The 16543-nt window shown below is 45.3% G+C and overlaps 1 pseudogene; it reads right to left on the bottom strand.

Annotated features, from left to right (window-relative positions):
- Positions 1–11967: 11967 nt before the first annotated feature.
- On the bottom strand, positions 11968–12856 carry LOC104676190 (annotated as a pseudogene).
- Positions 12857–16543: the final 3687 nt, after the last annotated feature.

The following is a 16543-nucleotide window of genomic DNA, read 5'->3' as shown; positions in this document are numbered from 1 at the left end:
TGTTCCCAATCTGTAACCCACATCAGTTCCCAATCTGTAACAACCCACATCTATGGTAAACAATTTCCAGCTGTTCCCAATCTGTAACCCACATCCATTCCCAATCTGTAATCCACACCTGTTCCCAATCTGTAACCCACATCTGTTCCCAATCTGTAACCCACATCAGTTCCCAATCCGTAACAACCCACATCTATGGTAAACAATTTCCAGCTGTTCCCAATCTGTAACCCCACGTCCATTCCCAATCTGTAATCCACACCTGTTCCCAATCTGTAACCCACATCCATTCCCAATCTGTAATCCACACCTGTTCCCAATCTGTAACCCACCTCAGTTCCCAATCCGTAACAACCCACATCTGTTCCTTATTTGATGCCCTTAGTTCCGAAACTGCTCTTCCCTCTGCTGTAGCTCCCACCCCTGCTCCATTTTGAAGTAGCCAATTGGGATCAGCTTAGGTTGTGTGGTCTGACCCCAGCCAATGGGGACTGGACACAGTAGTAGGGACTGACTGTGTTAGGGATAAAAACCCATTTCCTTCTTTGTTTGGTGTGCTCTTGCAGTGACCAGAAAAACGAGCAACATGCTTCTGCAGAGGTAAATTTGCCTTGCTGAGAAATCCTTTATTTGAGTGCTTGTTTTCTTTGTAACTCTGAGCTTTTATTTCCCGAGCTCATCTGGGATTCCATTCTCCTCCAGGAAAGAGTCTTCAGTCCCCTCTCATGAGGAGAAGCACCCCACTGCCTTGTTGTAGTGGCCTCAGAGTAAGGAATCAGGCCCTACCAGGTGTGACGAATAAACCTGGACACTCAGCAACGTGGGTGGAAAGGATCCTCACATACTGCAGAAACCAGGTAACTCGGTGCACAGACCAAGGTAAGAAATGTTGTGGGGGTGACAAAGTATATCCTTGGTGGTAGGGATAAAGGCAAGAAATCTCCAGTAAGTGGGGGGGTTAAGCCTTTAGAGAAAGAAAAGGCAAGAAATCTCCAGTAAGGGGGTTGAGACTTTAGAGAAAGGAAAGGCAAGAAATCTCCAGTAAGGGGGGGTTGAGCCTTTAGAGTAAGGAAAGGTAAGAAATCTCTAGGACAAGGGATTGGGCCTTAGGTCAAATCTCCAGGATGGGAAATATCCCAAGTCTCCTTTATCCCCTAAAAGCTATAGGAAGTAAGTCAGAAACCAACTCCTTGGAAAAGAACAGGGTCCCTACCCCCAAACAGTTCACCAGAGTATGGGATCCCCTAGACCACCTTCCCCTGCTTAATACCCCGATCCTAACCTCCCTCCCCTTCAGACAGCCACTGCTGCCCCAGATCTTGCCCCAGATCCTTCCCTTACTGACGTTGTTCCTCTTTCTTACAACCCTGACTCTTGGAAATTATTGTTCCAGGAGTCTGCTCCTAAGTACCCTTCCCTAAAAGGACTTCAACATGAGGTAGAGCAATGTAAAAAGGATATTCAGAACTTCCCTTTCCCCTCTACCTCTAGGGAATCAGTTCCAACACTCTTCCCCTTAAGAGAGGTGCCCATAGGAGGGAGAGCCATTGACTTTGTGAATGTCCCCTTAACCAGCTCAGAAGTTCAAAATTCGCAAAAAAAAAAAAAAAAAAAGAGAGAGAGAGAGAAAAGTCAAGCCACTGTTAGATGACCCTTGTGGAGTGGCAGATAAAATTGACCAATTTTTAGCACCCCAATTATATACTTGGGCTGAATTAATGTCCATCATGGGCGTCCTCTTTTCAGGGGAAGAAAGGAGCATAATCCATAGAGCTGCTATGGTAATTTGGGAACATGAACACCCTCCTGGTCAAAACGTTCCCACCGCGGACCAAAAATTCCCCACCTAAGACCACTGAAAGGACAATAACTATGCAGCTCACTGGGAAAACATGAAGATTCCCCTCAGGCAGGGAATGCTAAAGACAAAAGAGAATTGAAAAGACCATCCCATCAATGAACTCCTTAGAGAAGTTCAGGAAGTATACGTAAGCAAAAACAAAAAGCAAGTGTTATATTATCCACCTGCCAGCAGGGGGCTCCAAAGGATAAGGCCCACCAAAATTACTCTCCATTGGCCTCCTGAACCATTTCAGAGAAAAAGGCTTACAGGTTTCAAAGGGAAAGGTCCAATTTGTAGAGCCTGAAGTTAAATACTTAGGGCATTTAATAAGTAAGGGCAAAATGAAGGATAGGACCTGAGTGAGTTGAAGGAATTGCATCCTTACCTTTGCCTAAAACTAAGCAGGAACTCCTAGAAAAGCCATTTCACCTCTTCATTAATGTAAACAAGGGGGTAACTTTAGGGGTACTTACCCAAGAACATGGGGGCCACCGGCAACCTGTAGCTTTTCTATCAAAAGTTTTAGACCTCGTAACCTGTGGATGGCCTGAATGTGTTCAATCTATTGCAGCCACTGCTTTGTTAACTGAAGAAAACAGAAAGCTAATTTTTGGGGGAATTTTGGTTGTAAGCATGCCCCATCAAGTTAGAGCTATTTTAAAACAGAAAGCGGGAAGGTGGCTCAATGACTGAAGGATTTTAGAGTATGAAGCTATCCTATTAGAAAGAGATGATTTAACACTAACCACTGATAATTCACTTAACCCAGCAGGTTTTCTAACAGGGAATCCAAATCTAAACGGACCTGAGCATCAGTGTTTAGATTTAATTGATTATCACACAAAAGTCAGGTCCAATTTAAGAGAGACCCCTTTCAAAACAGGACAGCATTTATTTATAGATGGCTCTTCCTGGGTAATTGAAGGAAAAAGACATCATGGGTATTCAGTAGTTGATGGGGAAGCTCTCACAGAAATATAGTCAGGAAGATCGGCTAATAATTGGTCCACCCAAACTTGTGAATTGTTTGCATTAAATCGGGGTTTGAAACACTTACAAAACCAGGAAGGGACTATTTATACTGATTCCAAGTACGCCTTGGAGGCGGGTAGCTCACACTGGTGGAAAATTTGGACTGAACGAGGTCTCACTAATAGCAAAGGCCAAGACCTTGTCCACGAGGAATTAATCACTCAAGTATTAGATAACCTCCAGCTGCCAGAAGAGACAGCTGTTGTTCATATCCCAGGACACCAAAAAGGTCTTTCTTTTGAAAGTCAAGGGAATAACCTTGCAGATCAAATAGCCAAACAAGCTGCCATTTCCTCTGAAACACCCGTTTTTCACCTAATCCCTTGTCTTCCTCCCCCGACCAGTCCCCATCTTCTCTTCCACTGAAAGGGAGAAATTAATGAAAATAGGGGCCAAAGAAAATTCAGAAGGGAATTGGGTGCTACCAGACCAAAGAAATGTTATCCAAACCCCTCATGAGAGAAGTCTTACCTGCATCAAAACAGGACCTCAAGCTATGTGTGATACAGTTCTCAGGGTTTATGGATGTATAGGAATTTATACTCTGGCAAGACAAGTTACAGATAGTTGCCTAATATGCAAAAAGACTAATAGGCAGACCCTAAGAAAACCACCCCTTGGGGGAAGAAGTCCAGGATTAAGACCATTCCAAAGTGTCCAAGTTGAATACACAGAAATGCCCACAATCGGTCGCCTACAGTACTTATTAGTGATAATAGATCACCTTACTCACTGGGTGGAAGCTATTCCCTTTTCAAGTGCAACTTAATAATGTAGTCAAAACATTGATTGAAAATATTATACACAAGTATGGACTAACAGAAAATATTGATTCAGATAATGGGACTCATTTCACTGTGCATGTCATTAAGAAATTAACCCAAGCACTAGACATAACATGGGAATACCATACTCCCTGGCACCCACTTTCATTGGGAAAAGTGGAGAAAATTAAGAAATTAGTCTTAGAGAAAAGTGGAGAAAATGAAGAAATTAGTCTTAGAGACTCAGTTGCCATGAACTAGATGCCTTCCCATTGCCTTGTTAAGAATCTGAACTGCCCCTCAGAAAGATGTTGGTTTATCTCCTTATGAGATGCTATGTGGGTTGCCCTATTTATACTCCAGCTGACATTCCTATGTTTGAAACAAAAGATTGGGTTCTCAGAAATTATATACTTGGTCTATCTTCCACTTTCTCTTCTCTCAAAACTAAAGGTCTTTTAGCACAGGTGCCACACCTAGAGTTCCCAGTACACCAGCATCAGCCTGGGGGTTACATCCTCATCAAAAGTTGGAAAGAAGGAAAACTCGAACCAGCTTGGGACCCTACCTAGTGCTTCTAACCACCGAGACTACAGTCCAAACAGCAGAAAGAGGATGGACTCATGATACCCGAGTCAACAAGGCGTTGCCACCTCCAGAGTCATGGGCCATTGTTCTGGAGTAGAGTCCTACCAAACTAAAGCTAATAAAAATTTAACCCTCCTATACCTCCTTTATCCCTTCCATACCCAATGACCACTTGGATGGTCTTCCACCCAACAGGGCATGAACTGTATGGTAGCTCTCTTCCAAGACCCCACAGCCTGGGATAATGAATTCTGCTGATCTCTCTTTCTCTGCTCTTCCATGAAGTCTGACACTGTGGGTCAGCCCCCGAGGGCCATCCAGCCTCCATCTCCTGATGCCAGTTTTACCTAGTGTCCCTCATGACAGGAAGAAAACTTAGCATTCCTTGGAGACCTAATGGGATGCAGTGATCTTAAGCCCTTCCAAGAGCTTACCAACCAGTCTGTCCTGTCCTTATTCCATCCCTAATAACACAGCCCCCAATGGAACAATTACAAAGGCATTATAAGGCCTTACCTCTTGCAATTGTTATAGGTGTACTTATGCTTGGATGCTGCATCATGCCCCGTACTCATGGATTAGTGCAGAGACTTACAGAAACAGCTCTCACCAAAACCTTTAATTCTCCCCCACCTTACTCAGATAAACTCCTACTTTCAGAAAACCAAGCAGAACAGCAGAGTCAAGATATGCTAAAAAGTTTGAAGAGGAAGAATTATGAAAATCAAAAGGGGGAAGTTGTTAGAAACAGTGAGTTCCTCTTCAAAGATCTGTCGTCCTCTATTTTCAAAGCCTAACTTCCTTGCCTCCTTGCCCCTAGTTATGGTAAACAATTTCCAGTCATTCCCAATCTGTAACCCACATCTGTTCCTTATTTGGCGTCCTTAGTTCTGAAACTGCTCTTCCCACTGCTGTAGCTCCCCCCGCCCCCTGCTCCATTTTGAAGTAGCCAATCAGGATCAGCTCAGGTTGTGCAGTCTGACCCCAGCCAATGGGGACTGGACATAGTAGTAGGGCCTGACTATGTTAGGGATAAAAACCCATTCCCTCCTTTGTTTGGTGTGCTCTTGCAGTGACCAAAAGTATAAGCAACACCCTTCTGCAGAAGCAAATTTGCCGTGCTGAGAAATTCTTTATTTGAATGTTTATTTTCTTTGTGACTCCGAGCTCTTATTTCCAACACCGAGTAGCTGGGATTACAGGCATGTGCCACCATGTCCAGTGAATTTTTGTATTTTTAGTAGAGAAGGGGTTTCACAATGATGGCAAGGCTGGTCTTGAACTCCTGACCTCAAGTGATCTCCCCACCTCGGCCTCCCAAAGTGCTGGGATTACAGGTGTAAGCCACCAAGCCCAGCCTGCTTAAGAGACAATGTCTTATTCTATCACCCAGGCTGTGGTATCATGGCACATTATAGCTCATTTTAGCCTCGAACTCCTGGGCCCAAGAAACCTCCCATCTCAGTCTCCTGAGTAGCTAGGACTATAGATGCAAGCCATCACAACTGGTTAAATTTTTTTTTTTTTTTTTTTTTTTTTTTGCAGAGACAGGGTCTCACTATGTTGCCCATCCTGGTGGTGGACTCCTGGCCTCAAGTGATCCTCTTGTCTCAGCTTTCCAAAGCACTGGGATTTCAAGTGTGAGCCACAGTGCCTGGCCTTGTTCTGCAAGTTTTCTTAAAAACAAAAACAGGCCAGGCATGGTAGCTCACACCTGTAATCCCAGCACTTTGGGAGGCTGAGGTGGGCGCATCACAAGGTTAGGAGTTTGAGACCAGCCTGGCCAATATCGTGAAACCCCGTCTCTACTAAAAATACAAACATTAACTGCATGTGGCGGCAAGTGCCTGTAGTCCCAACTACTTGGGAGGCTGAGGCAGGAGAATCGCTTGAACCTGGGAGGCAAAGGTTGCAGTGAGCCGAGATTGCACCACTGCACTCTAACCTGGGTGACAGAATGAGACTCTATCTCAACACATAAATAAAATAAATAAAATAGAAAAGCCAGCATGTTTTGTTTGGTTAGATTTTTGTTTTTATTTTTTTACTTTTTTTTTTTTTTTTTTGAGACGGAGTCTCACTGTGTTGCCAGGCTGGAGTGCAGTGGCATGATCTCGGCTCACTGCAACCTCCACTTCCTGGGTTGAAGCAATTCTCCTGCCTCAGCCTCCCGAGTAGGTAGGACTACAGGCACCCACCACCTCACCCAGCTCATATTTTTGTATTTTTAGTAGAGATGGGGTTTTACCACGTTGGCCAGCATGGTCTAGATCTCTTGACTTCGTGATTGGCCTCCGCCTCCCAAAGTGCTGGTATTACACGCATGAGCCACTGCACCCGGTGTCTTTTCTTTATTCTTTCTTTTGGTCTCATTCTGTTGGCCAGGCTATAGTGCAGTAGCATGATCATACCTCACTGCAGCCTCGACTTCCTGGGCTCAAGCACTCCTCCCACTTCAGCCTCCTGAGTAGCTGGAACCGCAGGTGCATGCCACCATGCCTGGCTAATTTTTAATTTTTTTGTAGAGAAGGGGGTCTTGATTCCTGGGCTCATGTGATTCTCCCACATTGGCCTCCTAAAGTGCTGGGATTACAGGCATGAGCCACCATTCCCAGCCTGGCTTCTCATTTAACATTCAGAAATACTTTTGCATTGCCAGCTACATACATTCCAATAGCTGTAAAACTTTTTTTCTTTAACTTCCTGTTTGTTAAATGACATATAAGAAGTACACTGTCAAGATGGTAGAGAACAGTTGCATTGTACTTCATACTGGTCAGATCTCATCTGGAACTGCATGTTCAATTCTAAGCACTGCATTTTTAGGGTAACACAGGCAAATAAAAATATTCTTATAGAAGAGAGGAAAATGGAGAGGAAGTTTAAAATCATATATAAAGGCATGTGCTAAAGAAGGTGTTCATTTTTGGCCGGGCATGGTGGCTTATCCTCGTAATCCCAGCACCTTGAGAGGCCAAGGCGGGTGGATCACGAGGTCAGGAGTTCAACACCAGCCTGGCCAAGATAGTAAAACCTCATCTGTACTAGAAATACAAAAATTAGCCGGGCATAGTGGCAGGTGCCTGTAATCCCAGCTATGCGGGAGGCTGAGGCAGAGAATTGCTTGAACCCAGGAGGCAGAGGTTTCAGAGAGCCGAGATCGCACCACTGCATTCCAGCCTGGGCAACAGAAGGAGAGTCTGTCACTCCCATCCCCGCCCCCAAAAGAAAGGTGTGTAAGAGAAAGGCAGATGATCAGGGCACACAAAAGCTAATTAGCTCTCTTCAACTACGTCCAAAGAGACAGCGTTCTCATTATATATTGCAATGGAAAGTAAAACCCAGAAAAAGGCTAGAAGTCATGAGAAGTCATGTTTCAACTCAAAGATCTAGGTTAGGTCTTTGCTTTGGTATTCAATGACTTCTGGATTATCACCAGTAAACAGGCTTAGACTAGACTACCACATTGCTGGAATATTGTAACTTTTTTTTGAGACAGAGTCTCACTCTGTCACCCAGGCTGGAGTGCAGTGGCACAATCTCGGCTCACTGCAACCTTTGCCTCCTGGGTTCAAGCGATTCTCCCACCTCAGCCTTCCAAGTAGCTGGGACTACAGGCGCCCACCACCACACCTGGCTAATTTTTGTATTTTTAATAGAGACAGGGTTTCACCATATTGGCCAGGCTGGTCTTGAACTCCTGACCTCAAGTGATCCACCCACCTCAGCCTCCCGAAGTGCTGGGATTACAGGGGTTAGCCACCGCGCCTGGCATGTAACTTTTAATTCTATTTTGAATATTAGATTTTATGTTCCTTCTTGATCTTTAGTCAATGTGAAACTCAGAATCTGATGAAAACTTAGGCCACAATTTGTAATTCTACAATACATTTGAAAAACTTTAGCTTATATAATTTGACATAAACCTAGGTATTTTTTTGAAACCCTGTTACTGCTCTTAACTAATTGCAAAGTTGTGCCTGATCTCATTCCTATTTCTAATGTATATTTCCAAGGATAAATAGTGTAAAACATCTCATGACCTCAAGGATAGAGTTTGGAAATATGGATTACTTACAGAGCCAGAAATATAGCTTTTCAGCTTTTTAAAAATTGAAACTTCAAGAGTATTTTTTTTTAAATAGATTGACTTCAACCTGTCCTGCAATTTTCTGGAAGAAAACCTGCTATCAGAGAATGCTATTCAGAGAATCATTCTGGGAAGTGCTCTCTGACTTTCAGAAGTAGAGTGGAAATCATATCCTATGTATATCGCATCCAGTGGATGGGCAGAGTGCCTCTAGAAGGTATTACTCACAGGTGCACTGCTCTGAGGGGTGAGTGTGAGGGTCACAGGATCCAGGCAATGCATACGTTGGGGGTGGGGCAGGCAGGGAGGAGAGAAGTAGGAGGATGCAGATCAGCAGGAGAGGGGGAGGACTGGCAGGTGTCACAGAAAGTGGTGGTTAGAACCTTCAGCAGAGCAGCTGAGATTGTGCAAAGATGCATGCAAGGAAACTGGAAAAAGCAAGTCTCTTTCCCTTTCCAGATGGATACTTAGATGGATGAAAGGAGAATTGTATAATCAGATTTCAATCCATTGATGTTGAAAATGGAGACACAGATTCTGATGATGGTAATAACACTACTTTATGTCTCAATGCTATCTTATATTTTTCAAAATTCTTTCACATTTTATGGGACCAAACAGAACATTGTAGAAATGTTAATATTTTCTTGAATTTTTGGAAGCCCCAAACTTGCTTGCTGACCGCCAAATTCAGAGTATCAAATTTCATTAAAGGTCAGTGAATTTAGTGGGTGTCTGTGATGTTGTCTGCATTTTACTCCTGCAATAACTAATACAAAGATCACGTTCCCAACCTGACATTCTAGCCTACTGTGTAGTTTGGAAGGCTAGAGTTAGTAGTTCTGTGGTGCAGAATATTGTCCAAAGAGAGTTTGGACAGGACACTCACTCAAATGCTTAAAAGCATGAAGGGTCTAGGATGCATTTTACATATTTATTCTGGTTTATTCTAGTAAACTTTATGTTAATGTAGTTTTAGGTCTTGTGCCAGTGATTCCTCAAATTAAAGCAGAAATGTTGAGTATTATTTTTCAAATTAATAATTAATAGCCTTTTTTTTTTTTTTTCAAGACAGTTTCACTCTTGTCACCCTAGCTGGAGTGCAATGGCACAATCTCGGCTCACTGCAACCTCCACCTCCCAGGTTCAAGCGATTCTCCTGCCTCAGCCTCCTAAGTAGCTGGGATTACAGGCACCCGCCACCATGACTGGCTAATTTTTCTATCTTTAGTAGAGACGGGGTTTCACCATGTTGGTCAGGTTTGTCTCAAACTCCTGACCTCATGATCCGCCCACGTTGGTCTTCCAAAGTGCTGGGATTATAGGCATGAGCCTCTGCACCCAGCCCCAAAATATTCTTATAGAAGAGGGGGAAAATGGAAAGGGAGTTTAAAATCATACATAAAGGAAGGTGCTAAAGAAGGTGTGTATTTTTGGACAGGAGAAGGGCAGATGATCAGGGCACACAAAAGCTGGCCACCTCTCTTCAACTATGTCCAAAGAGACAGCATTAAAAAAAAAAAGCCGGGCGCGGTGGCTCAAGTCTGTAATCCCAGCACTTTGGGAGGCCGAGACGGGCGGATCATGAGGTCAGGAGATCGAGACCATCCTGGCTAACACGGTGAAACCCCGTCTCTACTAAAAAAATACAAAAAACTAGCCGGGCGAGGTGGTGGGCGCCTGTAGTCCCAGCTACTCGAGAGGCTGAGGCAGGAGAATGGCATAAACCCAGAAGGCGGAGCTTGCCTCGAGCTGAGATCCGGCCACTGCACTCCAGCCCGGGCAACAGAGCGAGACTCCATCTCAAAAAACAAAACAAAACAAAAAACCAAAAAAAAAAAAAACAAAGAGACAGCATTCTCATTATATATCACTATGGATATATATTAATGGCCACAAATTAAGCCTTGTAACTTAAGGTCTTTCTCTGAAAATGCCAACTCTATTATTTCTCAAATACATATTAAGAATTATATTCAGACCCACTTAACAAGTGTTAATTGAGGATACAGCCAAAATACTAGTTATGACATTATGAAGCATTGTGGCAACAGAAGGGATATAGTATATAACAGAGTATGGAGTTGGCCAGGTGCCATGGCTCACACTTGCAATCCCAATACTCTGCAAGGCTGAGGTGGATGGGTTGCTTGAGCCCCTGAGTTTGAGACCAGCCTGGGCAACATGGCGAAAACCCGTCTCTACTAAAAAATACAATAGCTGCGGTGGTGGTGTGTGCCTGTATTCCCAGCTACTTGGAAGGCTGAAGTGGGAGGATCGTGTGAGCTCAGAATGTCGAGGCTACAGTGAGCTGAGACTGTGCCACTGTACTCCAGCCTGAAAGACAGGGTGAGACCCTATCTCAAAAAAAAAAAAAAAGTAACAGTAGGGAGTCAAGCCATACTGTTTAAATTCTGTGTCTGCCCCTTACTACATGGGATTTCCAAGGGAAGTCAATTAATTTTGTGCCTTTGTTTCCTCAGTTGTGAATAATAAGATCTACCTCTGAGAACTGTTGTGAAGTTTCAGTGAATCAATACATGTAGAACACTTTGATGTTGCTTGGCTTTAGGTAAACACTCTGTAAATGGTAGCTATCATTATTCAAGGATGTCTACTTGGAGTTCTACGAATTAAGCAAAAGTCTTCTTTTTTTTTTTTGAGACAGAGTTTTTGCCTTGTTGCCCAGGTTGGAGTACAATGGTGCAATCTCCATTCACTGCAACCTCTGCTTCCTGGGTTAAGCAATTCTCCTGCCTCAGCCTCCCAAGTGGCTGGGATTATAGGTGCATGCCACCACACCCAGCCAATGTTTGTATTTTTAGTAGAAACGAGGTTTCACCACGTTGGCGAGGCTGGTCTCGAACTCCAGACCTCAGGTGATCCACCTGTCTTGGCCTCTCAAGGTGCTAGGATTACAGGTGTGAGCCACCATGCCCTGCCAAGTTTTAACTTACCACAGAGTTTGAAGAACAGGAGAAGAATATTAGAACCTTAGACCTTTTTAGAAAGTATGCTTCTTACTGTTTTCAAAATTTTATTTATTTATAATTTTTTTCAGTCAGTGGAAAGACATTTAATTTGAAATTAAAGAAACAAGATTATCAGCCAGGTGCGGTGGCTCACATCTGTAATCCCAGCACTTTGGGAGGTCGAGGCAGGCAGATCATGAGGTCAGGAGTTCGAGACTAGCCTAGCCAACATGGTGAAACTAAAATATCTCTACTAAAAATATGAAGAATAGCTGGGCGTGGTGTCAGGTGCCCGTAATCCCAGCTACTCAGGAGGCTGAGGCAGGAGAATCATTTGAACCCGTGAGGCGGAGTTTGCAGGGAGCTGAGATTGTGCCACTGCACTCCAGCTTAGGCAAAAGGGCGAGACTCTGTCTCAAAACAAAAAACAAACAAAAAGACAAGATTACCAAGAAAGAGCATTTGTTTCCTCCTGTCTACCAGAGTCAACTCCCCATTGGATGTGCAGCAGGACAACCCTTTGCTGCCAGACCCACTCTGAGGAGGAAGCAGACAAGACCTGCCTCTGCCCACCTTCTGGCCAGATGTACAGAATGAGACCCCACAGAGCAGCAAAGGGCCTTAGAGACCCCTGAACCAGAGCAGCCAAGGGGCTAAAAGTCCCTTCATAACCAAAACTCAACCCAGACCAAGGACAATTTGCCTGGGCTGCCAAAGGCTCAGTACTGAGGACAGATTCAAGCTCTGCGGGGGCCACCACTCCCTAAGCCCAGGGACACCCATCCCACCTGTCACCCATTGCTGCTGCTCTGGCAAAGGGTGAGAAGCACTTCCATTACTCACAGCCATGGTAGGAGCCTGGGGACCCCCGGCCTTGCCATACTCCTGCTCCAAGTGGCTGGTGGAGAGGTTGGGCTGGCTGGAGCCTCCAAAGGTGATCTGGTTGCTGCCCATGCCAGCGGCAACCTGGGCCATGTGCTCTTTGGTTTTGAGAGCCTGGGCCCTCTCAGCCTTCAGCCGTTCCTCATCTTTGAGGAGGGCTATCAGTTGCTTTGACTTCTCATGCACATTGATGCCCTGGTCCTTGCCATCTCAGTCAATGTACTGGAAGTCCTTCAGGGTCTGGATGGTAAAGATGTTCTCACGGCACTCCTGGGCCACGCCCTTGGAGCTGTCTTGATGAGGTAGTCCAGCAGCAGCAGCTCCTTGTACACATGCTGCCAGTTCTTGCTATGGTCCTTGAGCTGCTTTCCACACCATGCTCATGATCTCCGAGAAGGCCGCCATGTTGTAGGTCAGGTTCGCAATCTTGGTCATCAGAGAGCTGGATGGGCCCCATGGGTCATTGGAGGTGGCTTCCCGAACTTTGGTTTCTGCCCCTGAGTAATTGTTCACAATATTTTTCATCTGCTATCTGATAAAGTCATCATTTTTCTTTGTTGCATATTTAAAGCCCTTCAAAGAGAGAAATTTTCCTGTCCTTGGTAAGTGCACACCCTGTGAAGGTTCACTTTCCATAATTGAGCTGGAACAAGATCCCTGCATGGTCATTTCCTCCTTTGGAGCCTCAGATCCAAAAAGCTGGAAGCCATGACCAGGCTACAGTGAAGTCCATGTCTGTTACATGGGGCTCCGGCCCACAAGTTTGGTAACCTCCATCTGCCTCATCATCAGTGAATACCTAGTACTAGCACTGTGCCCGACAAAGAAATGAACACTAAAATCCTTGGAATCTCCACAGTGATGTCTTTTTGCCTGTGAACGATTGACGGAGGGCTGGCAGCCCCTAGGCAGCTTCAGGATGGGGCTGGTCACCAGAAAGACCAAGGCAGGATCAGTCCAGGGAGGGAACTGAAGGTTAAGTTTATCACCAATGGCCAATCATTTAGTCAATTGTGTCTCCATAATGAAACCTCCATAAAAACACGAAAGGACAGGTTCAGGAAGCTTTTGGGTGGCTGAACACATGAAGGTTCCTGGAGGGTGGCACCTAGGTATGGCATGGAAGCTCTTCACTCCTTCTCCCATACCTGGTCTATGCATCTCTTCATCTGTATGCTTTGCAGTATCCTCTGCTCCTCCAGGCTGGTGTGGGTGTGCCACCAGCGCTGGGGAGGCGGGAGCTACCGGAGCCCGTGGAGCCATGGCTGCCGCATCTGGCTCTGTTTTCTGAATTTTAAATCAATGGACAAAAGTAATAGATATGTATCATCTTTTTTTAAAAAATTGGAGAATTTAGATATATGTAGATTAAGGGACTTGCCCAAGGAATGAATGAGGAAGACTGGCATAGGGATTCTGTCTTCTGATAGTCTGATAATCTCTACAGCATTGCTTACACATGTAAACCATAATCTTCAAGCGAAAGTAAATACCCAGAGCTTACTTTGGGTTACATATATTATTAATACTTTTGTGCCCTTTGGTGTCTTTATAAACATAGTTTTTTTTTTTTTTTTTGAGATGGAGTCTCGCTCTGTCGCCCAGGCTGGAGTGCAGTGGCCGGATCTCAGCTCACTGCAAGCTCCGCCTCCCGGGTTTATGCCATTCTCCTGCCTCAGCCTCCCAAGTAGCTGGGACTACAGGCGCCCGCCACCTCGCCCGGCTAGTTTTTTTTTTTTTTTTTTTTTTTTTTTGTATTTTTTTAGTAGAGACGGGGTTTCACCGTGTTAGCCAGGATGGTCTCGATCTCCTGACCTCGTGATCCACCCGTCTCGGCCTCCCAAAGTGCTGGGATTACAGGCTTGAGCCACCGCGCCCGGCCTATAAACATAGTTTTAAATGAAAAGTGATTGATATGGTTTGGATGTGTTCCACCCCAAATATCTTGAATTATAGTTTCCATAATCGCCACGTGTGTGGGAGGGACCAGGTGGAGATAAATGACTCATGGGGATGGTTTCCCCCATCCTGTTCTCATGATAGGAAGTCAGTTCTCATGAGATCCGATGATTTTATAAGTGGCTTCCTCCTTCTCCTTTCTGCTGCCATGTAAAGAAGGAAATGTTGGCTGGGCGCGGTGGCTCAAGCCTGTAATCCCAGCACTTTGGGAGGCTGAGACGGGCGGAGCACGAGGTCAGGAGATCGAGACCATCCTGGCTAATACGGTGAAACCCCGTCTCTACTAAAAATTACAAAAAACTAGCTGGGCGAGGTGGCGGGCGCCTGTAGTCCCAGCTACTGGGGAGGCTGAGGCAGGAGAATGGCGTAAACGCGGGGGGCGGAGCTTGCAGTGAGCTGAGATCCGGCCACTGCACTCCAGCCTGGGCGACAGAGCGAGACTCCGTCTCAAAAAAAAAAGAAGGAAATGTTTGCTTCCCCTTCCACCATGATTTTAAGTTTCCTGAGACCTCCCCAGCCCTGTGGAACTGTGAGTCAATTAAACTTCTTTCCTTTATAGATTACTCAGTCTAGGGTACGTCTTTATTAACAGCGTGAGAACGGACTAATGCAGTGAGTTAAAGTCCAAGGTGAATTTATCTAGTGAATTGAGTCATTTTACCTCTCATTTGCCTTTCCGTGCCAGCAACTTTAAGATAGGATCCATACCCAGGCAGGGTAGAATAATTAAACTAGGAAAAGGAAACCATGTAATTTAAGCCAAATGACCTGTTTTGGCCTGAACTATCCAAATAACTATGACTAAATTGGTTGTTCTTGTTGTTGTTGTTTTTTTTTTTTTTTTTTTTTTTTGAGTCTAAGTCTCGCTGTCACCCAGGCTGCAGTACAGTGGTGCCATCTCAGCTCACTGCAACCTCTGCCTCCTGGGTTCAAGCGATTCTCCTGCCTCAGCCTCCTGAGTAAACTGGGATTATAGACATGTGCCACAATGCCTGGTTAATTTTTTTTTTGAGACAGAGTTTAGCTCTTGTTGCCCAGGCTGGAGTGCAATGGCACAATCTCAGCTCACTGCAACCTCCGCCTCCTGGGTTCAAGCAATTCTCCTGCCTCAGCCTCCCGAGTAACTGGGATTACAGGCATGTGCCACCACACCTTGCTAATTTTGTATTTTCAGTAGAGATGGGGTTTCTCCATGTTAGTCACGCTGGTCTTGAACTCCCCATCTTGTGTGATCCGCCCACCTTGGTCTCCTAAAAGTGCTGGGATTACAGGTGTGAGCCACCATGCCCGGCCTTATTTTTTTGAGACAGAGTCTCAATCTGTTGCCCAGCCTGGAGTGCAGTGGTACAATCTCGGCTCACTTGCAACCTCCGCATCCCAGGTTCAAGCGATTCTCCTGCCTCAGCCTCCCGAGTAGCTGGGACTACAGGCACCCACCACCTGCCTGGCTAATTTTTGTATTTTTAGTAGACATGGAGTTTCACCATATTGGCCAGGCTGGTCTCGAACTCCTGACCTTCTGATCTGCCCATCGTGGCCTCCCAAAGTGCTGGGATTACAGGTGTGAGCCACCATGTCCAGCCTAATATGTGTATTTTTCCCATCCAAGTAGTAACCAGGCCCGACCCTGCTTAGCTTCCAAGATCAGACGAGATCAGGCGCGTTCAGGGTGGTATGGCCGTAGACAATATGTGTATTTTTTAGTAGAAACAGGGTTTCACCATGTTGGCCAGGCTGGTCTCAAACTCCTGACCTCAAGTGATCTGCCCACTCGGCCTCCCAAAGTGCTGGGATCACAGGAGTGAGCTACCACACCTGGCCTTTTTCGTTTTATTTTTAAGTTTACTTATTTTTGAAACTAGAGGATCAGCAATAAAAGTGGATAAAGAAAGAACTAAATTATCCAAACTACCTCAGTTGTCTACCCAGGGACAGTCAGTGTTGATCTTTATTTTTTTATCAGTCTGATGTAGCTTTTATTGAGTAAAGGAAAAAGGGAATTCAGCCACATGAGACAGAGGTTCCAACTGATCAGAGCACACAAACACTCTTCCTGTCTGTGTGATGGCAACCACACCAGCACATGGGGCACAAGGAAACCACTGCTGCAAGGAGGTGGTTCCCACTCTCACACACAGGAACAGCTCCTGGTCAGTCCCAAGAGGCAAGGACAGAGGGCACGGTGGCTCTCACAGAGTTACTTTACAAATAAACTCTGTGCCTTCCTCAGGAGTCTCTTACAACACTTTTAAAAAAGATCTGGGCCAAGCGCAGTGGCTTGCACCTGTAGTCCCAGCACTTTGGGAGGCCGAGGCGGGTGGATCACCTGAGGTCAGGAGTTCAAGACCAGCCTGGCCAACATGGTGAAACCCTGTCTCTACTAAAAATGCAAACATTAGTGGGGCGCAGTGGC

Source organism: Rhinopithecus roxellana, chromosome 21 (assembly GCF_007565055.1).
Source record: "Rhinopithecus roxellana isolate Shanxi Qingling chromosome 21, ASM756505v1, whole genome shotgun sequence".
Classification (NCBI taxonomy): domain Eukaryota; kingdom Metazoa; phylum Chordata; class Mammalia; order Primates; family Cercopithecidae; genus Rhinopithecus; species Rhinopithecus roxellana.
The sequence above is the reverse complement of the archived record's forward strand: the minus strand, read 5'-3'. Positions and strand labels throughout refer to the sequence as shown.